The following is a 23,474-nucleotide window of genomic DNA, read 5'->3' as shown; positions in this document are numbered from 1 at the left end:
AGGGGAAGCTCCTGAAGCCTTGTGTACTAGAAAGAATGGGGAGAAACCCCCAGATTTGTTCTTTTAGTGGCACCAGCACTATGGACTAGACATGTGCATTTGTTTTCATCCAAATGCATTTTCGTCCGAATTTCAGGTATTTTCGTTAGCCTTTTAACAAACGATAACGAAAGTGCAGAATTCGGAAAATGAAAGATTTGACATAAATCAATGCTTTATTTTCGTTTTTCATTGTGACAACAGTTCGATATCAATAGGAGATTCGACATGACGCTGACAATAACACTCTGTGTCTATGGAACCTGTGGTCGAATGTGCCTAACCTTAACTCTATTAGTCCAAGATTATTCTAAACAGAGAGAAAAGATTTGACAGAGAGAAAATATTCAACAGGGAGAAAAGATTTGTCAGAAAGAGAAAAGATTCGACATAGAGAGAAAAGATTGCTGCTGGAATTGGGTGGGGAAGTAAAATAAAAATAATGATGATGATGATGAATGTTATTGGCTGATTGTAAGTAAAGAGGAGGAGCAGTAAAATAGCTAGAACTAAGTACACATGTACAGCCAACTTACTTACGATTGCTAGCAGAGAGAGACACACACAATGAATCATTTCAGAACACAGTCAATCTTAGCTGGTCCATTTGTCAGAGAACCTGAATTATTTAGCAATTAAGCATAAGCACAGAAGCAGAACAATAGTGAAGCAAGCTACAATTCAACTTAACTTTTTCATAATAATCTGCTGCTATTGTGTAAGCCCTTGTACACACAGTCGGAGATTCCGACAACCAAATCTGTCGGATTTTGTCCGAAACTGTTGTATACACACGGTCGGACGAAGTTGTCGGAAATTCCGATCGTTCAAAACATGATGACGTTATTTCGTTACGACGGGACTACGTTCACGCTAGTAGCCAAAAAGCTTTGATGTAGAATTTGATCTGAGCATGCGTGGCACTTTGGCCGATCGGAATTCTCTACACGGATATTCCGACGGAAACAGTCCGATGCAGACCACACACAGTCGGAATATCCGACAAAACACTCCGATCGGACACATTCCGTCGGAATCTCAGATCGTGTGTACAAGGGTTTAGTGTTGTGAACCTGATAGTAATACTAGTGTTGCTAGTGTTGTGATAGCCTCAGAGGCTGCCTGTGTTGTGGGGGGGATTTATTATTATAGATCTTGTTACCTGTCTGATCAGTGATCACTATCACCAGTCCATTTTCTGTTTAAACTATATACATTCAACATGAACGACAAAGATTCGACAAAGCAGCGAAAAACATGCAAACGTCAAATCGTTGTCTTATTGTGTCTGTCGAAAGTTCTAAGAAGATTCGACAGAGCATCTAAACTATATGGAGTCCTACAGTTTGAACATTCGACAGACTTCAATGACAGATTCGACCTTAATTAATTTGGATTTTTGGACGAATGCAATTTTTAACGAAAAACAAAATAAATAAAAACAAATTTCGGGAGTAACTAAATAAATGTATTTTTCGGACGAAAACGAAATTCTGAAACAAAATATTTCAGTGTGCACATGTCTACTATGGACTTGTTGCAGTATAATTCTTATACGTAATCTTGCAGTAATTCTTTCTTCTTGAGATCTGTTGGTCATGAATGAAAGGATTTGGTGATTGTACTCCCAGCTAACTGTCTTTGATATTTGTCGCCCAAACCCTCCAAAAAAGGGAAGCTATCATGGCTCCCACTGGAAGACACTAGATGGGCTCACCTTCAAAAGACTTTCCAAATATCTAGCAGCCTGCTCTGGATTGGATTCCATTTACACAGGAAGTTTGACCCCCATCATTGTGATCTGGTAAATTCTGAACTGGTCTACATGATTTGACCTCCTGAACCCTTCTGAAGATCGACCAATTTGAGCAAAATGACGGCTGTTTCCTCTTCTTAGAATGTGACCACATTCTGGACATTTCTTCTGTCTGCAAGTCTGCAGGCCAGTTCACCACAATTTCTGAGTTGAAGAGGTTTTTCTGCATGCACACTTTTGAGGTGTTCAGGTGCTTTTTCAATGCATTTGCCAGGTTATAGATACGTTCCATAGAGAAAAAAATGCAACCTGTTCTTTAGTTGACTGACCTGGCACACATAGCACTGGAGTGATGTATGCCATTGGGATCCATGTTAAACACCGTTCATGCATTTTTGACTCATAAAAAATGCATTGGACTGCATAAAGTGTGAACCAGCCTTAAGTACATTTTTTCAACCCGTGGGATTCTTGAAAAGTATTAAAAGGCAAAGGCACTTGCACACCTTATGCTGGCAGGCCCTATCCACTTCTGAAAGTGCATTGCTTAAACATGCATCAGCCAGCTTCATTGGATAAAGCTTGGAGACCTTTACTATAAATTGGTCTTCTTATCACATCTCTCCCATTCTTCATCAATGAGCTTTTAACTATGTCATTAGCGGAAAAGAAGTTCTTCCTTTTTCACATTTGGAAATATCTGTGTGCATCTTGCCTGTTCCTTATCCATTGACATTTGAGGCAATCCATGCAAATGAATTGTCAATTTTTGCTACAGAGCTAAGCAAGGCATTTTCTATTGCATTTTCTATTGCGCTGATGTGGACACATGTGAGCCATTGCCACGTGAGCTGCTTGAGGAGCATGAAAGCCACCTTGTGTGGGAATGTGAGGAATGCATATTGTCCTGGACAGGGGATGACCAGTGGTGGGTCTTAAGCCCCGTACACACGAGCAGACTTTTCAACATCCAAAGTCCGACGGACTGATTCCGTAAGACTATTCGATCGTGTGTGGGCTGCAACGGACTTTTGATTCACCAAAGTCTGACGGACTTTAGAATATGGAACATGCTTCAAATTTTTCCGCCGGAACTCCGCCGGACCCGGTCCCTTCGAAAAATTTGCTCGTGTGTATGCTATTCCGACGGACTAAAACCGACGCTAGGGCAGCTATTGGCTACTGGCTATGAACTTCCTTATTCGAGTCCAGTCGTACGTCATCACGTTCAAATCCGTCGGAGTTTAGTGTGATTGTGTGTGGCCAAGTCCGCTCAGCCGAAAAGTCCGTCAGAACTCTGTCGGAACTCCGGCAGAACTCCGGCAGAACTCCTTCGGAAGTCTGTCGGACATAAGTCCTCTCGTGTGTACGGAGCTTTAGATTTTCTGGAGTGTTTGCGTTTAGGGCTTCTGCTCTTAAAATCATGCAAAACCATAATGTCCCATGCCGCCCCCTCGTACTCGTACCTTCACTATCTTCTGTGCCACTGACAGGTGTGGTGAGCTCATATGTGCAAAAAAATCTGGAAAAAACACATAATTCTGTCACAAAAAAACACACACACACGTACCTTGTCTCTTTAAGTCCCATCCATTTTTATTATTTACTTAATTAGCAGCAGGTGATGTCAGACAGCCTTCCAGAGGCAGACAGAATCTGAGACAAAACCAGTCAGACTATCTAACCCCCGGGAACACACAACACAGCAGGGGAGCAAACAGCAACACGTTTATACCACACAAGAGGAAACTGGCAGGACTGCAGAGAGAGGAGAGAAACCAATTCCTCTGCTGGCTCTAAGACTTTATTTTTTATTTTTTGTTATCTCCAAAAAAAACTGTGTGTGAAATATATTTGACATTACAGAGTCCAGAACATATGCATTCCATTTGGATAAAACATTGCATCAAACTGACATACAACATGGTGATAAATAATAGATTAGAACTGACTTCCCTCAGAGGCCAGTTATAGATACATAGAAGTATTAAGTTAGAACTAGACACCTCTACTGTCTGGAGGTTCTAAGACTGTTTAAGCTGCTGCTTGGTGACTGGCGGTCGCTACCCGACACTGCCCGTCTCCCTGCCCTCTGTGACATCATCCACCGCCGCTCTCAGACTGAAGACAAAGCCAGGAGAGCAGCAGACTGCCTATACAAGACAGGAAATCACCAATGGTGACATTGCAGAGCTTACTAATACCACACCTGTAAAATATTTGTGCTATCTAAGCAACTTTGCCTGTGACACAAAGGATACCCAGTTTTAGGAGGCTTTACCGTCCAACATTCTGGGTCTTCCAACTCCACGAGAGGCTGAACATGGAGGGGTGGTGCGGTGGGGGGGATATCCTTGCTGTAAACAAAGTACTTACCACTACAATCCACAAAAAAAAAACATGTCAGTGGGGGAGGGGCTGTCTTTGATTCAGCTAAGAAAAGGTGGTCATGTGAGCGTCAGATGAGGTGTTTACCCATTGTGTGCTGATGCGAGGTATGGCGAATCAGATTGGAGGTAGGCGTGTGTAAAAGGACACAAATCTGTTTACATAGTTTCATAGAGGTGAATGGAGGGTCCGATTGGACTGATTGTGTGAAAGGGGCCTTTCACAATAATGCAGCGCAGTGCACCTGTGTATTTCCTATGGGTTAGCTACACTTTGCCCTAGACTTCTATTATATCCTGCTGGTGTGATGCACTTTCTGAAAGCACACCAAACCCACAGGTAATAACAGAAGTCTATGCCTCAGTGCAGGTAACCTGAAGGTGCACTGTACATGCGGATCAGTTTGAAAGCAGCCCAGTAACCACTGTGCAGATATACCCATATATACACTGCAATTTTAGTAATAAACTGACCTTTAATAACAGTCTTCCATTTAAGTATTGCCTGCTGTTGCTGTCCGTGGCAGAGTGCATTTGGTATCACTCCGCCTGTGGCAAGAGACGGCCCTGTACAGGAAGCATCAGCCTATACAGCTCTGCTCCACAGCTGCTTGCTTTGCTGACTTCATTAACATAGATGCTCTGGGATGGTGGGTCAGCAACCCATGATCTGGGCTTGCCAATCTGTCATCCCACAGAAGGAGGACACAGGCCACTGGCTGGGCACCCCTGAGATATATATATATATACTCCGCATCCAGGGTAGCCTATATCTACAGCAGTGGTCATTGACCCTGTCCTCAGGGCTCAGTAACAGGCCAGATTTGCAAGATAATGGAAATACATTACAGGTGATATCATTTGCTGCTCAGTGATTGCAGTATTCTAGTCTGCATCTCCCCAAGGTAATACATAAAACCTGGCCTGTTAGTGGGCCCTGAGGACAGGGTTGATGACCACCGATCTACAGGGCATTCTGTGGTGTACTGTTTCTATACTACAGTCTAGTATATATATATATATATATATATATATATATATATATATATATATACACAGTGGTGTGAAAAAGTGTTTGCCCCCTTCCTCATTTCCTGTTCCTTTGCATGTTTGTCACACTTAAGTGTTTCGGAACATCAAACCAATTTAAACAATAGTCAAGGACAACACAAGTAAACACAAAATGCAATTTGTAAATTAAGGTGTTTATTATTAAAGGTGAAAAAAAATCCAAACCATCATGGCCCTGTGTGAAAACGTGATTGCCCCCTAAACCTAATAACTGGTTGGGCCACCCTTAGCAGCAACAACTGCAACCAAGCGTTTGCGATAACGTGCAATGAGGCTTTTACAGCATCCTGGAGGAATTTTGGCCCACTCATCTTTGCAGAATTGTCCTAATTCAGTTACATTAGAGGGTTTTCGAGCATGAACGGCCTTTTTAAGGTCATACCACAACATCTCAATAGGATTCAGGTCAGGAGTTTGGCTAGGCCACTCCAAAGTCTTCATTTTGTTTTTCTTCAGCCATTCGGTGGTGGACTTGCTGGTGTATTTAGGATCATTGTCCTGCTGCAGAACCCAAGTTCGTTTCAGCTTGAGTACACGAACAGATGGTCGGACATTCTCCTTCAGGATCTCTTGGTAGACAGCAGAATTCATAGTTCCTTTTATCACGGCAAGTCTTCCAGGTCCTGAAGCAGCAAAACAGCCCCAGACCATCACACCACCACCACCATATTTTACTGTTGGTATAATGTTCTTTTTATGAAATGCAGTGTTCCTTCTACGTCAGATATACTTGGACACACACCTTCCAAAGAGTTCCACTTTTGACTCATCGGTCCACAGAATGTTGTCCCAAAAGTCTTGGGGATCAAGATGTGTTGTGGAGAAATTGAGACGAGCTTTGATGTTCTTTTTGCTCAGCAGTGGTTTTCTCCTTGGAACTCTGCCATGCAGGCCATTTTTGCCCAGTCTTTTCCTGATGGTGGAGGCATGAACGCTGACCTTAACTGAGGCAAGTGAGGCCTGCAGTTCCTTGGACGTTGTTGTGGGGTCTTTTGTGACCTCTTGGATGAGTCGTCGCTGCGCTCTTGGGGTAATTTTGGGCGGCCGGCCACTCCTGGGAAGGTTCACCACTGTTCCATGTCTTCGCCATTTGTGGATAATGGCTCTCACTGTGGTTTGCTGGATTCCCAAAGCTTTGGAAATGGCTTTATAACCCTTTCCAGACTGATAGATCTCAATTACTTTCTTTCTCGATTGTTCCTGAATTTCTTTGGGTCTCGGCATGATGTGTAGCTTTTAAGGATCTTCTGGTGGACCTTACTGTGTCAAGCAGCTCCTATTTAAGTGATGCCTTGATTGTGAACAGGTGTGGCAATAATCAGGCCTGGGTGTGGCTAGAGAAATTGAACTCAGGTGTGGACAACCACAGTTATAGTATGTTTTAACAAGGGGGGCAATCACTTTTTCACACAGGGCCATGATGGTTTGGATTTTTTTTCACCTTTAATAATAAACACCTTCATTTACAAATTGCATTTTGTGTTTACTTGTGTTGTCCTTGACTATTGTTTAAATTGGTTTGATGTTCCGAAACACTTAAGTGTGACAAACATGCAAAGGAACAGGAAATGAGGAAGGGGGCAAACACTTTTTCACACCACTGTATATATACTCTGCATTCAGTGTAGCCTATATCTACACTGAATTTTGTTGTGCACAGTTGCTAATACAGTGCAGGCAGTGTACACAGTATCTGATACAGTGTGTAAAGTTTCTACTACATTTCTGGTGGTGTACAAAGTATATAATACAGTGTGTACAGTGTCTAATACACTTCTGGTGGTGTACACAGTATATAATACAGTGCAGCCATTGTAAAGATGCTAATGCAGTGCAGGCAGTGTACACAGTATTTGATACAGTGTGTACAGGTTCCAATAGACATCAGGCAGTGTATTAATATACATTTACAATCTAGTATATATCTAAATATATATATATATATATATATATATATATATATATATATATATATATATATATATATATATACTCTGCATTCAGTGTAGCCTATATCTACAGTGCATTCCGTGGTGTACTGTTTCTAATACACTTCAGGCAGTGTACACAGTATCTAATACAGTGTGTACAGTTTCTACTACACTTCTGGTGGTGTGCACAGTATATAATACAGTGCAGCTGTTTTACACTTTCTAACATACTTCAGGTGGTGTACACAGTATCTAATACAGTGTAGTGTGGCTAGTTAAAGGAATATTTTATTTTTAATGTTTCACTGTAAGCATTATTAAACTCCCTGCTCCCGAAAAAACAGCCATTTTTAAAACTTTTCTTTGCATTGATACATGTCCCCTGGGGCAGTCCCCAAACACTTTTTATGGCAATACTTGCATATAACCCTTTAAAATTGGCACTTTTGATTTTTTCACGTTTGTGTACCTTGCTTGACGGTGATCGAACAAATTTTTTGCCTGTTTGCATGTTTTGCTGTGAACCGACTCGGGGGAGGGTTCGGCTCATGCCTAGATAATGTGAACTTAAGGGGTAAGTTCCCCTTTACAGAAAGAATCTGTAAGGTGAACTTACATAGGACCCCCTCCTCACCCCCCTCCCAAGTCCCACTGACCTGCAGCACGGCAATCTCCTATTCTGAGCCCTGCTATAGCCACGTCATGAGTCCAGGGCTTAGAAATCCCTGGAGCCAACCAATCAGAACCCGCGTAGCCCATCCTGTCAGCGGGGAAGACGCATGAATGCCGAGGGAATTTCTAAGCCCCAGACCCGTGAGACAGCTATAGCGGGGCTCAGAACAGGAAATTGGCACACTCCAGGTCAGCATGACTTGGGGGCGGGTGAGGAAAGGGTCCTGTGTAAGTTCACCATGCTGATTTTTCTGTAAAGGTGAGCTTACACTTTAAAAGAGAAGTAAAGGATTACTTTTATTTGGAAATGTATACTTACCTAGGTGGATGCTGCATCTGTCCCCCGGTGCCTCTGCACTGAGAACCGATCAATCAAACATCACTAATCACTTGGTTTTCAGAGCTTTGTGAGCAGGCAGCTGCAGCCGGTCAGTCACAGCTCTCCTTCTCTGCTCCTCCTCGCTCACTGGAGCTATGGAGGGGGCAGAGCAGACCATCTTAGGCTCTCAGCGGCTAGCTGAGAGACTGAGCTGGAGTTGGGTATCACATCAGCAGAGAGCAGACTTCAGTCCGCTCTCTGCTGAAAACGGGTCACAGGAGTGCAAAACAAATTGCACTCCTGTGATTCATAGGAGAAGTACAGCCAAACAAACTTTGGATGGAATGCTCCTTTAATTCATGACCATCCAATTTAACCCTGTGTTAACCAAACTCAGTATAACCCAAAACTCACTACCTATCTAAACACTCTATATATAAAATAACAGTCCTTAACAACTTTCCACTGGCTTTATGCATATATATGCGTCCAAGTGTCAACATTTCTGTGCTGAGAGTGTGCGCCCTTCACGCTTCCAGCATGATTACCAGCGAGAGCTGGAACAGTCCCAATGCATTCCCTACCTTCCCATCATCCCTCCCTATACATGCCACTAAAATAAATATCTCCCCAACAACTGCCTTCATACATACCATCTGCACTTCCCTCCTGCATGCAATCATCCCCTACACACTCCTCTTCTGTACATACTGCCCACTGTCATACCCTCCACACCCCTCTCCTATACATCCTGCCCACTGTCATACCCTCCACACTCCTCTCCTTTACATACTGCCAACTGTCATACCCTCCACACACCTCTTCTGTACATACAGGAGAGGAGTATGGAGGGTATAACAGGGGGGCGGTATGTACAGGAGAGGAGTGTGGAGGGTATAACAGTGGGCAGTTAAATCTCCTATTGCCCAGGGGCCCCATGAGTTGTCAGTCCACTGTAACAAAGGCCAGCCTCCTAGACCGCCTCCTGTAATAGACGGAACACTGATTCATTGCAGTGAAATTGAATCAATCACCCTCAAGGAGCCTGCAATCCAAGGTCCCCATTCATATACTAGAGCCAATTTTGGACAGAAGCCAATTAACCTACCTGCATGTCTTTGGAGCGTGAGAGGAAACCCATGCAGGCACAGGGAGAACATGCAAACTCTAGGCAGTTAGTGTCATTGTTGGGATTTGAACCAGCGACCCTTTTTACAGCTAGGCTAGAGTGATAACCACTACACCACTATGCCGCCCTAAAATCATTTCCGCAGTCCCTGACCATCTCTTGTATCCTGTCTGCGGTCGCTGACCATCTCTTGTATCATGTCTGCAGTCTTTGACCATCTCCTGTAGTAGGTCTGCAGTCTCTTACCATCTCTTGTGCCATGTCTGCCGTCACTGACTATCTCTTGTATCATGTCTGCAGTCTCTTGACCATCTCTTGTACCATGTCTGCAGTCTCTGACTATCTCTTGTATCATGTCTGCTCTCTCTTACAATGTCTTGTGTAATGTCTGCAGTCTCTGACCATCTCTTGTATCATGTCTGCAGTCTCTGACAATCTCTTGTATCATGTCTGCAGTCTCTTACCATCTCTTGTGCCATGTCTGCAGTCTCTGACTATCTCTTGTATCATGTCTGCCGTCTCTTGACCATCTCTTGTATCATGTCTGCCATCTCTGACAATCTCTTGTGTCATGTCTGCAGTCTCTGCCCATCTCCTGTAACATGTCTGCAGTATGTCTGGGGGCTCTTTCTAACAGATTCTCTAACAGAAGCCTTCTCTGTGTCCACTAGGGAGACCCCCTTTCAGGTCCAATTAGAGTACTCTCTTCCTGTATTTTGTTTATTGTTAAAAGATCATGGGAGGATCCCAGGGTAATGAAGACTCTTTAGGGGATAATTTCTGTGTTTGAGTCATTGCCATAGAAACATTTTAAAGGGGAGGAGATAGTAAGATGACCACGCCCATGTGGGGGGCACCAGAAATATTTCTGCACCCAGGCGCCTGTGACTCTAGGATCGGCCCTGATTGAAGCACCATTGAAGTATCACAGAAGCATCATCGAAGCACCACCAAAGCATCACAGAAGCATCAAATACACATAAAAAAAACATGTTGTGTTTTGAAGAAAGTATAAATGAACAAGATATAATTTTCAGGATATATACTGTGTGTATATGTGATTCTCTCAAATCTTAAAACTAGCTATGCCAAGAATAAAGCTGAAGTGAAGGCCCCCTATGATATTTGCACATATCTCTGATAATATTCATATCAATTCCTGTGTCCCTGTGGAGCTTCTGAATTTCTGCCCCAGGCTGCACATAGGACCTGTATCCTGACTTAAGCTGGCCATAGCCGTTTCAATTTTCCTACCTGTAACCACGTGTTTCAGAAAAGAAAATAGCTTGATTCCCCACATCAACAGTCAGTGTTGATGGGGAAATCCCTCCCATGTTACTATTGTGTGTTTCCTGGCGGGAGCAGGTGTTGCTGTCCTTGCAGGAAGAACACACAGTGATTATTGTCTGGCAATAATTGCATGATAAATCCAACAGGCTGGTTGTACCCAAGTTGATCGATTGATCAACTTGGATACAATCAGCATACCCATACATGATTCAAATCTCAATCGGTCCTTACTGAACCACACGAGATTTTAACCACCTATGATCAACTTAAAGCAGTAGTAAACCGCCACTGAAACAAAAATTAACTGGGCCCCCCTGCAGGGTTAAAGTAGAAGTCCACCCTAAAGCTAAAATCCCTGCATCTACAGACATCTACGATCTAACACTAACCTATCTAGCCCTGTAAACACAAATCAGTATACATACCTTTTCTGAAGCCGCTCCGACCCGATCTTACGCTGAGCTGTCAGCCACAGCTTCGTTGTGTAGGTGGGTACAGAGGACACGTCCGACAACAGAAGCTCCATCGTAAGTCTATGGGTGGCGTCACTCCCCATTCATTTTACAGCCGTTGACGGGTGTGTCCTCTGCCTAGCTTCTGCCACTGGAGCCCGGATGTGGTCGGCTTTAAAAAAGGTATGTATACTGATTTTTTCCTTCCAGGGATAGATAGGTTAGTGTTAGGTCATGGATGTCTATAGATGCAGGGATTTTAGTGTTAGGCTGGACTTACACTTTAAGTCATAATGTAGTAGTATGCACTGCATACTAGCACACTATGACAGACTTACCTGTAAAGTGGATCCCTCCCGTGCAACACTGTCACAGATCCTCAGAGTTGCCATCTTCACCCGGTCTTCCTTCTGGGTTTGTGGGCTCAGGCTGTATGAATGGCTGCGGTGATGTCACTCCCATGCATGAGTGTAGGAGCCCTCGGCTTCGTTATGGAGCTCTGAAGGTGCGGTGTGGGTATGCTTTCCCTGCAGAGCGCATGCACAGGTGACGTCACTAGCAGCATCGCTTATGAATATCTCCTAGACTGTTAAAGTTTAGGAGATATTTCCTGTACCTACAGGTAAGCCTTTATATAGGCTAACCTGTAGGTACAAGTTCAAAAGGGGAGTTTACCTCCACTTTAAGGGAGCACTGAGCCCCAACCTTTTCTATTCAACAATCCAGAGCCTCCAGAAGTCACTTGTAGGAATGTGAATTTGACCTTGAGATTGACCTGAACTCGTCACTCACAGTTTTGAGAAAATTGGCAACTAATGCAATTGCTTATCACTGTAGCAACAAATAAACCCATCCCATTTTCATTGTTTTGTATTTTGATTACTTTGAGTTGCAGTTGTTTGGGTTCCATATTATTGTGTACTTACCTTTTGTGTTCACAGTGAATAGATTGAACAGTTCCTTTTAGGACTAACTTTTAGTGTGTTTCAACAACACACTAATTTACAGCAACAGCTTAATTTGTTGTTTTATTGGGATTGTATTTGTTTTATTTATTTCACATTTTCCTATTTATTTATTTTTTACTTACAATCCAGTTTGGTTAAAAAAAAAATAGCTTTGTGATTTATTTATTTTTAGGGGGGTTTGGGGTTTAGTGTTTAATGCTTGTAAGTTCCTTTTAGGACTACCCTTCAGTGTGTTATAACAACCCACCAATTTACAGCAACAGCTTAATTTGTTGTTTTATTGGAATTGTATTTTATTTCATTTCATTTCACATTTTCCTATTTCTTTCTTTACTTACAGTACAGTTCAGTTAAAAAAAAAAATATAGCTTTAGGAATTTTAATTTTAGCTGTGGGGTTTGGGGTTTAGTGTTTTATCTTTGTAGGTAAGTTTTTTTATTTTTGTTTATATCTTTTTAATCAGAAAAATATTTCTTTTTTTTTCCAGTACAAGTAAACAGGAGGAAAGATATAATTGTCATACTTATAAACAAGGTACAAGCAACATAAATATCTCAAATATACAGAAGATTGTTATTCTTCGGTGCAAGTAAACAACTCTCAACCTGTACCCTATACAGACCAAATTATATAGTGTAAGATAACCTGTGTACAAAAAAAAAAAAGAAACATTTCAGACATATTTCCATAGAACCCCAGAGACTAAGAGAGTAGTAAACCAGTAAACAAAAAGACAGTGAGTGACCTATTAAGACAAGGTTACCATTTTGTTCAAAGCCACCTCGGGGGCTTAGTAATCCCAAAAAGGGGTCCCATACCTGAAGCAGTCTATCTCTGACCAGTTGTGTGGGCACAAGCCCAGGGACATTCAAACATGGCTGCCACATGGAGTAAAATTTGTGAGAAACATTTTTATGTTGATATGTCAGCTTTTCACGTATGAACATATCAGTCACTCGTTTTACCCATTGCCGTCTGGTGGGTACCCAGGAGACAATCCAATATTGGGCAATCAATTTATGCGTGGTATACTGCAGCCTAAGAACCGCAGTATGAGCTTGTAGAGTTAGGGATTCTTCCCCCAGGGCACCCAGCAGACACACAAAAAGGGGTTCTTGGAAGCCAAACATATATAATTGTGAGATTAGGGCATCTCCAGATCATGTGAATAAGGTTACCATGATCACGTTCACATTTTGGACATAATGGGGTACTCCGTTTCCCTCATCTGTGCAGTTGAACTGGTGTCCTATAAACCCTGTGCAGGAAATATATATGTGAGAGCTTTTGAGATGCTGAGACTGAGACCATAGGGGCAGATGATAGACAAAGTTCCCACGTTTCACCATCAATAACGCCTATATCCTTCTCCCAACCCTTCCTACAAGGCAATTCAGCTGGGTTCTGAAGGGCATTAAGAAGAATAGAGTAGCCCCTAGAGATTATGCCTTTTTTATCCCCCTCCAAGAACCCCTCCCGAATCACTGGGTGGTCACTTGGATGGAGCTGGACAGACCTTGACTGTGATTGCAGGGCATGCCTTAGTTGTAGATATCTGTACAATTGGCCTCTGGAAAGGTCAAAAGGTTGACCCATTATATAATTAAGAAATATGGTGTATTCCTGGTTTTTCCAGTCCTGAAATCCCTCCAGTTTGAGCACTTTCGGATAATTCGAGTTTTGCCATAACGGGGTCTGAGCTAAGAACCTTTTATGCCCAGTCGTTTTTTAAGATGGGACCAGAGCATGCGTAATAGGACTATAGTCGGTACTGTACTGTCTAGATGCAGAAATCCTGCTTCCAGAAAAGCCAGAGCTGATGCATTTGCTCCTTGAGGAGCAATATGTTTACATATAGGATCAGCGGAATCTATGTGCCTTCAGCCCCCCAGTTGCTGCAGTTGAGCTGCAAGATAATAAACTCTAGCGTGTGGAATGCCCAAGCCACCTTGGTCCTTATCAAACTGTAGAGTATTTAAACTGATAAGTGCAGTTTTGTGCCATATCAGCTCCCTAAATTGAGAGTCTGTGTGGAGAAACCATTTACGAGGTATCCAAATGGAGCATTATGAAACATATATAAAAGCTGGGGGCCCATACCATTTTTATGAGATTAATTCTACCAACCACTGACAGTGGTAGCTTACGACAAGTGGTGCATTTGTCTCCTAGTTTATGAAGTAGTGGGATTAGGTTTAAATCTATATATTGAGAAGGATTAGGAGAAACCTAAATACCCAGTGAAACTGAGAAACAATATGCACCGATTGAGCACAAGCCGGTAAGGGGGCAGGCAAATCGTCTAATGGCATTAGGACCGATTTATTCCAGTTAATGGAAAAACCTGAGAGGACACAGAAGGCTACAATAAGGGATAAGAAGGTATATTTTACATCAATAGAAATTAGCTAGGGTCTTTTATATTTATTTTTTGTTTTATTTTTGGGTTCAGCAACACATCTTGCATACCAATGTGGCACAGATTAGTGCACAAAATCACCACATCCTCAATCCCCCTAGTCATAGCTGTTAATAAATTTTCTATCCTGTGTTGTACCACAGTGACAGGTACCATTTTTTTCACCTAGAAGGCCATCTCTGCATGTTTAAGGTTCGATTCACACCTATGCATTTTTAGTGCTTTTTGCAATTTGCAGATTTACACTACAGTCCATTTAACATGGTTTCCTATGGAACACGTTCTGTAGTGCAAATCTGCAAAATGCAAAAAGCACTAAAACTGCATAGGTGTGAATCCAGCCTAAGGTAATGTCTCCATGCTGCTGGACCAGACTTGGGTAGCGATGTTACATCTCTTTTACAGCACAATGAGTAAATTTGTAGGTGACTTAGTGGGGTGGAGGACAGAGCACATGCTGGAGCTTGTTGTGCCCCCTTGTGTCTTGCACCTTGGTGGTAGTGACAGCTCTTACCCCTTTCCCAATGGCCTTATCTAGTGACTTATCAGAACCACCAACCCGCTGTTCGTCCCTGGGTAGGAAAGGTTCACACGTGTGCCTTTCCTGGCACACATCCTGAACCTGATGTGTGTGATCAGCAAATGTTCACCTAGCCAAAATGCAGCACAAGCTACCTGCCAACCGCTAAATGTGCAATACACCCATGTGCTGGAACTCGACATTGACCATGCTGCAGGAGCTGCACCCACGGCCAAGGATCGTCCATGAGCATTTGTTAGAATAAAGGATGGTGACAGGCACTAGGTGCCTGGGGTTCTTTTCACTACATCATTTGAAGAGGTGGCCAGAATGGTGAGCCGCTATGAGTTGGGAGCAACATGACTCCCCTGTTCCTGCTGGAGCACATACTGTGTGATACATAGGGAAAATGGCGGACCTCATGTTGCCATCCTATAGGCAACCAAAAATGTTCCACTTGAAAGAGTTGCCGAAGAAGTGCCTTTTCGCTGCCTCTCTAGAGATTGACACGATCCCCATTCATAGCCAATGTGCCTCTAATCCTCAGGTTGCTGAAAGGAGGAGGAGAAAAGGAGGGGGGACATTTGTGTCAGTACAGGCGTATAGTATATGCGCCCCCCCCCCCCCGCTTCTCCTTTCTTAGTCCTCCTGCTGCCAGGAATACACAGAATCAGTTGGGTAGGAGAGAGAGAGAGTGTGCAAAGAGCTGGAGCTGGGTGGTGGAACAAGTTGGAGCTAACAGTCTTTTTTTTCACTTGGTGACCCTGCCAGAAATATATTTTCAATAAAAATTGGGCAAGAAGTTAAGATAAGCTTGAGATGAAAAACACTTTCAATTATAAACTTAACGGCCCAAAAGGGAGCAAATAATGGAAGTTTGTGGTTAGGGCTTACATATACTTTAATAGAGGTTTTAGTACATATCACTGTACTTCAATCAGCCTGCTGAAAGAAATATTTGGAATTTCAATAGAGCTTTATCGAGTGGTCACATTCAAACTGGACTTGTTCTGTAATGTTGAAGATGCTTCGTAGCTTGTGCGAGCCACTTTTTAGGTCCTAATGACTGCCAGGAGAACATAGCTTTCCTTCCCCCCATCTGTATAAGGCAGAAGATTTGTATGGGTTAGTTCACACTATGGGTCAGTTTCACTGTGCAGGTTGGGTCTATTCTGGCCAGCACTGTGGACAGCGGTGCCTTGTAGTTTTAAGAGAAGCAGACATGCTGGTGGTTTACTACATAGAATGCAAAGCTTTGCATTTACCTCATTCCTTCTGCAGAACACATTCCATAGGGAAAAATGGAATTTGTAAAATCTCCATACCAGAAACAGAAATAATCCTGCAATGAAGTTTACTCATATTATTGCCATCTATGTAGTACATCTGGGTGGGGGTATTATTCTTAAACAAAGCCTACATTTAATTATAAGCAAGTCACAATTAAATGTACTGCATATAAAATAAAGTCCAGAAATACTGTAAATGAGAACATGTAAAAAGAATAGCAGCAAAAATAAAGTACTGTGGGGAAAATCTCTGGATTGAAGGAAAAAATTGCAACAAAGGCTAATTTTATTTTATTAACGGGATATTCATTTTTTTCTCCTTATTTTTGACTGGTATTCTGTTTTATGTGTAGGTGGCAGGTACAGTTTAAATAGCAAACACTTCTATATATGTTTTTCTAATTTGCATTACAGAAGAACTACAGCCTCCCATTAAAAAATGGCACTTAAAGTGTATGAACAGCCAAAACTGTTTATTTTTGGATAAAATATTGAGGGGTTAAAACACCTGGCAGGTTATTTTTTGCTGTCTTTGTGTTATCGGGGAAATTCTTCTTCACTTCCTGTCCCAGATCTCCTAGATTGCTCCTAGATTGTGCATCACATAGTACCTGAATTTGGGCACTGTTGAAATTTTTTACAATATGTACATTGATAGATCTCCTTTAACTTCTTTATGACAGTAATATGCATATATGTGGAAGCAGGGCCTTATGCGCCACTGTGTTGTTCTTGGGGCACTTCATCTGCACCTCCAGATTTGTGACCAGCTGCCAACCATCTGAAGGCGATATCTCTCCGCTTGAAAAGTAACGGGGCCTGTAGGACATTTAGACCCCTTTTACACTGAGCCGTTTTTTCAGGTGCTAAAAATAGCGCCCACATAGCGCCTGAAAAAAGCCTCAGCTGCAAACCCAGTGTAGAAGCCTGAGTTCTTTCACACTGGGGCGCTGCGCTGGCAGGGCGTCACAAAAAGTCCTGCCATCAGCTTCTTTGCAGCGGTGCAGGAGCTCCTCCACCACTCCTGCCCATTGGAAACAATGGGGCAGCACTGCTATATCGCCAGTGAAGCGCTGCTGCAGCAGCGTTTTGCGGGCGGATTTAACCCCTTTTCGGCCGCTAGCAGGGGGTTAAAACCGCCCCACTAGGGGCCGAATAGCGCCTCTAAAACTATGGTAAAGCGGTGCTAAAAATAGTGCTGCTTTACCGCTGACGCCCAGGGCGGCACAGTGTGAAAGGGGTCATATGCCGCGTACACACGAGCGGACTGTATGGCGTACTTAGTCAGTCGAAACACATTTCAGCGGACAATCCGCTCGTGTGTGGGCTTCAGCGGGCTTTTTCAGCGTGCAGTCTGGCGTACTAAGTATTTCGGTTTTTTTGAAATTCTGTCCGTCGTACTTTGGTTTCAGCGGACAGTACGGTCGTCAGTATGCTAGTTCGACGGACTAAGAATGGCGCATGCCCAGAAAGGATTTACACGGCGGAAGGGTGCTTTGCTGTGTCTTGGACTTCCTATTTCTAGTCCCGACGTACGTGCTGTACACGTCATCGCGCAAGCTTTCGACGGACTGTTTGTGCATCCGTGTGTGGTCAAGTCCGTTCAGTGGAAAGTACGACGGACTGTCCGTCGGATTGTATGACGAACTAAGTATGCCATACAGTCCGCTCGTGTGTACGCGGCATTAGAGTTTAGAATGTTCTACTATCTGATCCAAAAGTTGTGATAGTGGCACTTAGTTGCTTGGAAAGGCAATAGTTTGCACAGCTTCAAGCTACTGATACTTACTTCACACCCTGAGGGCTTTCTCTTTTGGACCTCTGAGTACAGAAGTTTTTCTGTTTTTTATTTCCTTTTTTGCTTTGATTTTCTTTTTGTCCATGTTGTCATCTCTTTTATATTGTATTATTCACTGTATTCCTGTATACAGCTTTGATTTATCCTAACCAGAACAAAGGGTCATAATTGTATTACCCAATTGTTTCCTTCTTCCTGTATTGGAGTTTGATGTTTCTACAAAAAGGTATATGTCATGCACATGTTGTGCTGTATAAGCTGTATTGTACTTATTTTATATACTCAATAAAAACACAGTATAAAAACAAAACAAAAAAACATCTGATGCCAGTAGGAAGAGCCCCTGATGATGTCAGAACTGTGATGCTAATCACAGTGTCACATGATCGGGATCCCACTCCTACCAGTCTCAGGTGTCACATCCCACTTAAAGGATGCTGCAAAAGGGGTTAAAATGGGTACAAAGCCAGAAAAGCAACTATGAAAATTCTGTCATATGAAGTATCACAGTTAACTTGATTCTTTTTCCATCCCCCTATATGCCCATTCCGAAAGGACACATGGGATTTGTTCTCTCCTAAAAAATAATCAATATAGTTTAATAGGTATGAAACATAAAGGTTAAAGCATTGATTATACTGTATAAAACATTAATGACAATAATAATCTTTAAAAGCAATATTCTATACTTCAAGCTGCGCACTTACAGTACAATATAGAACAACTATTTGGCACATTGAAGTTTTTTGGTATGTGCAGTATGTCAGCCATGAAATCCTCTATACATTTTGGCAGTGAGAAGATTGCTTTTTGTTCTTGCTCCTTACAATGTTCACTTTTAGCGGTCCAAGTAAAACATAATTGGAATTTCATTAGAGGCAAAAAAATATTATTGTTCAGACCCAAGTCCCGCACTGTTTTTCTCTTTGAGTAAAGCTTGTTTCAAATAGGTAAAACATTGACAGGAATATACAAATTCTAAAAAATAAAAAAAAAATAAAAAATGAAAAAATACTCTAATCCTCAGTTTGAGACAGGAAAGTGGAAAAAAAAAAGTTTTGGGTGGTATGACCTTACATGAGCCTCGATGTGAGTTTTGTTCTGTGGTCTTCTATAAAACTGGGTTACAAACTGGCAGTATGCCTTGTACTTGTGGTCAAATGTATCTCTACCATATAAATTCACAAACAATTTTTTATTTTTATTTTTTTTATGGGAAAAAGTAGTATTATACTGTCATTTTACAACATACCAAAACAAAGCAATGCCTCCTTTACATATTGTGTTATAAAGAAACACATTTCTAACTTTAGGACAATAAATATCTCTTTTTAGCTTTATTTGTATTTGGGAAGAGTGTGTTTATTTTACAAGCAGAACATATTTATGTAGTGCAAAAAAAAATTTGAATTGTTAAAATGCTTAAAAGGGTGTACAGCCTCTGACTTCTTATGACTTAAATTAAAGTGGAATTCCAACTTACACCTAACTAGCCTTAAAATGATTATAAACATCACACATGAAATATGAACAAAGCATACCCCACTATAGTGCCTCAACCCAAAGCACTTCTGTCTGTTGCTTTGTTCCTCAGCTATCAGCTTGAGTCACTTCTGACAAGTTTTCCTGACAACAAGAGAAGAAAGACAAGGGAGGGATCTCTATCTGATTGACAGCCTCAGCCCTGTTCCTATGTGCTGTGTGAAGGAGGTGTGTACAATCAGATAGAGACAGGGCCGGATTGGCCTACCGGGATATCGGGACATTTTCCGGTAGCCTGCCTGCCCTGGGGCTGCTTTGAGCTATGCTGTGGCTGCAGTATAGCTCAAAGCGGAGTCACGCTGTGTCACGGAGCTCAGTGTGACTGTGAAATGTTCGGCCTAGCTGTTACAAAGGTCCTGCCCTCCTCCTAGACCAGCTTGTGTGATAGACGCAGTGTTCTGTCTATCACATGAGCAGATCTAGGAGGGGGGCCGGACTTTTGTAATTGCCCTCCTCCTAGACCTGCGAAAATTTCCAACTGAGCTCCATGTCACCGAGGGAGATGTGCGCTGTGCATAATCCACTGGCACAGGCATGGACTGGTGAGGCGGTAATGTTTGGCACGGTAAGGTGGCAGTGATGGGCACAGTATAGCTGCAATGATGGGCATGGTGAGGTGGCAATGATGGGCACGGTGAGGTGGCAATGATGGGCATGGTGAGGTGGCAGTGATGGGCATGGTGAGGCAGCAATGATGGACACGGTGAGGTGGCAGTGATGGACACGGTAAGGCGGCAGTGATGGGCACAGTATAGCTGCAATGCTGGGCATGGTGAGGTGGCAATGCTGGACACGGTGAGGTGGCAATGATGGGCACGGTGAGGCGGCAATGATGGGCATGGTAAGGCGGCAGTGATGGGCACAGTAAGGCTGCAATTATGGGCATGGTGGGGTGGCAGTTATGGGCATGGTGAGGCTGCAATGCTGGGCACGGTGAGGTGGCAATGATGAGCATGGTAAGGCAGCAATGATGGGCATGGTAAGGCAGCAGTGATGGGCACAGTATAGATGCAATGATGGGCATGTTGAGGTGGCAATGATGGGCATGGTGAGGCAGCAATGATGGACACGGTGAGGTGGCAGTGATGAGCACGGTAAGGAGGCAGTGATGGGCACAGTATAGCTGCAATTTTGGGCACGGTGAAGCGGCAATGATGGGCACGGTGAGGCAGCAATGATGGGCATGGTAAGGTTGCAGTGATGGGCACCGTAAGGCTGCAATGATGAGCATGGTGAGACGGCAATGATGGGCACGGTGAGACTGCAATGATGGGCACAGTGAAGTGGCAATGATGGGCATGGTAAGGCGGCAGTGATGGGCACGGTAAGGCAGCAGTGATGGGCTCAGTATTGCAACAATAATGGGCATGTTGAGGTGGCAATGATGGGCATGATGAGGTGGCAATGATGGCCACGTTGAGGTGGCAGTGATGGGCACAGTGAGGCGGCAATGATGGACACTGAGAGGTGGCAGTGATGGGCACAGTGTAGCTGCAATTTTGGGCATGGTGAAGCAGCAATGATGGGCACGGTGAGGTGGCAATGATGGGCATGGTAAGGTTGCAGTGATGGGCACAGTAAGGCTGCAATGATGAGAATGGTGAGACGGCAATGATGGGCACGGTGAGACTGCAATGATGGGCACAGTGAGGTGGCAATGATGGGAATGGTAGGGCGGCAGTGATGGGCACGGTAAGGCAGCAGTGATGGGCCCAGTATAGCAGCAATGATGGGCATGTTGAGGTGGCAATGATGGGCATGTTGAGGTGGCAATGATAGGCACAGTGAGGTGGCAATGATGGATATGGTGAGGTGGCAGTGATGGGCATGGTAAGGCGGCAGTGATGGGCACGGTAAGACGGCAGTGATGGGCACAGTATAGCTGCAATGATGGGCACGGTCAGGTGGCAATGATGGGCACGGTAAGGCGGCAGTGATGGGCATGGTAAGGCAGCAGTGATGGGCACAATATAGCTGCAATGATGGGCATGGTGAGGCGGCAATGCTGGGCAAGGTGAGGCGCAATGATGGGCACAGTGAGGCGACAATGATGGGCACAGTGAGGTGGCAATGATGGGCTTGGTATGGCGGCAGTGATGGGCATGGTAAGGCAGCAGTGATGGGCACAGTATAGCTGCAATGATGGGCATGGTGAGGTGGCAATGATGGGCACGGTGAGGCTGCAACGGTGGGCACGGTGAGGTGCCAATGATGGGTATGGTAATGTGCCAGTGATGGGCACAGTAAGGCAGCAGTGATGGGCATGGTAAGGCAGCAGTGATGGGCACAGTATACCTGCAATGATGGGCACGGGGAGGCGGCAATGATGGGCATGGTGAGGCCTGGTAATGATGGACACAGTAAGGCGGCAGTAATGGACACAGTAAGGCTGCAATGATGGGCATGGTGAGGTGGCAATTATGGGTACGATGAGGTGGCAATGATGGGCATGGTAAGGCGGCAGTGATGGGCACAGTAAGGCTGCAATGATAGGTATGGTGAGGTGGCAATTGTGGGCATGGTGAGGCGGCAATGATGGGTACGGTGAGGCGGCAATGATGGGCACGGTGAGGCTGCAATGATGGGCACGGTGAGGCTGCAATGATGGGCACGGTGAGGCTGCAATGATGGGTACGGTGAGGCTGCAATGATGGGTACAGTGAGGCTGCAATGATGGGTACAGTGAGGCTGCATGGATGGGCACAGTGAGGCTGCATGGATGGGCACAGTGAGGCTGTATGGATGGGCACAGTGAGGCCACATTTTATGGGCACTGATGAGGCTGCATTGATCTCTTGTATCATTTCTGCAGATTCTTACCATCTTTAGTATCATGCCCACAACCTCTGACCATCTCTTGTCTTATATCATGTCTGCAGTCTCTGAGGGAGTCTGGGGAGGAATCAAGAATGGGAGCACTGCCAGGATGGGGGTCATAGGAGAAGTCAGTTGTGTGTGAACTGTGGAGAGGAGACTATAGGAAAACCAGAGCCACCAAGCTGGACCCAACTGACTGATCCCTGCATGGTGCACCTGAGAGGAGGTCAGTGACAGCACCGCTAGGCCAATCTGAGGGGAGTCACTGATGTAAGGGGGGGGTGAATACAATAATGTAAGGGGGCACTGATATAAAGGTTCCCCCTCATATCAATACCCCACCCCCCCTTACCCTAGTGTATTCTTTCTGCGAAAGGTGGTCACCAGAGTGAACCCCCCACCCACATTCCCAGTTGTCCCCCTTGAAGATTGCTCCACTTCTACTACTTTTAACTGAAATTTGCTTTTATATATATATATATATATATATACATATTTCTTGATCATACATCACTGGAGACAGGAGCTCATTACATAGTGGGTTATATAGTCACCTCTGGTGATTGGACACTGGTTGACCCCAATTAAGGAGAATTCCTCCCCTATATAACCCCTCCCATATGGGAGGCACCTCAGTTTTTTCGCCAGTGTCTATGGTGGTTGGTCACGTAAAATATGTGCTATGAAGAAAGCTCTGTGCAGGTCCCTGCGGGCGCCTAAGGGCTACAACAAACCGGATCCATATCTCGGGCCGATATTTGACTCCCAAGATGGTATGGTACCCGGGCCTCGTCAGCCGAAGAAACAAGGTTTGGCCTGTAAGTCCTCTCCTATTGGAAGACTGGGCTCTGGGAAAACCAGACTTGGTGTACTGTTTACACAGAGCGCACGAAAGTTTCTGGCAGAGTCTTTTACATGGTCCAGGTAGGAGGCTCTTCTGAGAAAGATCCCCAGATAAACCTGAAGGTTGGCACAACTCTGCCCGTCGTGATGGGTGAAGGCTGGAATTTGTCTGTTTCAGAAATTCCTGCGGGGAGGACAGGTAAGAGAAGTTAATCCTATATATATAATTATA

Source organism: Lithobates pipiens, unplaced genomic scaffold (genome assembly GCF_037356315.1).
Source record: "Lithobates pipiens isolate NorthernLeopardFrog02 unplaced genomic scaffold, aLitPip1_a1.2 Scaffold_8, whole genome shotgun sequence".
NCBI lineage: Eukaryota > Metazoa > Chordata > Amphibia > Anura > Ranidae > Lithobates > Lithobates pipiens.
This window is presented reverse-complemented; position numbering follows the sequence as displayed.